Genomic DNA, 547 nt, shown 5'->3' with positions numbered 1-547 from the left:
TAGCAGTGATCCAGATGTTCTTCCAGATCAGGTTGGCAATCGTCTACTGTACGTGTGTTTTAAAAGAGTAGTTAGGTGTCCATTTGAAACAGAAAGTATGAGGCTTTGGTCATATCAGCTTTTCTAGTACAACATTATTTTTTCCTTCTTACTATTATTTTCTAACATCACAGAAAAGAGGACTCAAATGCAGTTCACTACATAAAGAAGGAAATCAAAAATCCAACATGTTAAGTGCAGACAGGGTTCATACAGGAAACATTAGTCATTCAGGGAAAAAAAAACAGAAAAGGGCAGAGTTAAAGAAAAAACACACACACATGAACACACACTCACAGACTCAAAAGTGATGCAACATAAGCATGACTGAAAATAGGATTAAACCAAGAAAAAAAAAACAGTTTTATTGATTACAAAATACGCTATATCAGATTCATATCGGTATTGGCAGATATCCAAATTTATGATATCGGAATCGGTATCGGACATTAAAAAGTAGTATTGTGCCATCTCTACAATATAGAGCCCTGTTTGAGGTGTGAAATAA

Source organism: Pundamilia nyererei, unplaced genomic scaffold (genome assembly GCF_000239375.1).
Source record: "Pundamilia nyererei isolate P.nyererei 1_Seehausen unplaced genomic scaffold, PunNye1.0 scaffold00824, whole genome shotgun sequence".
Taxonomy (NCBI): Eukaryota; Metazoa; Chordata; class Actinopteri; order Cichliformes; family Cichlidae; genus Pundamilia; species Pundamilia nyererei.
Note: the sequence above shows the minus strand (reverse complement) of the source record.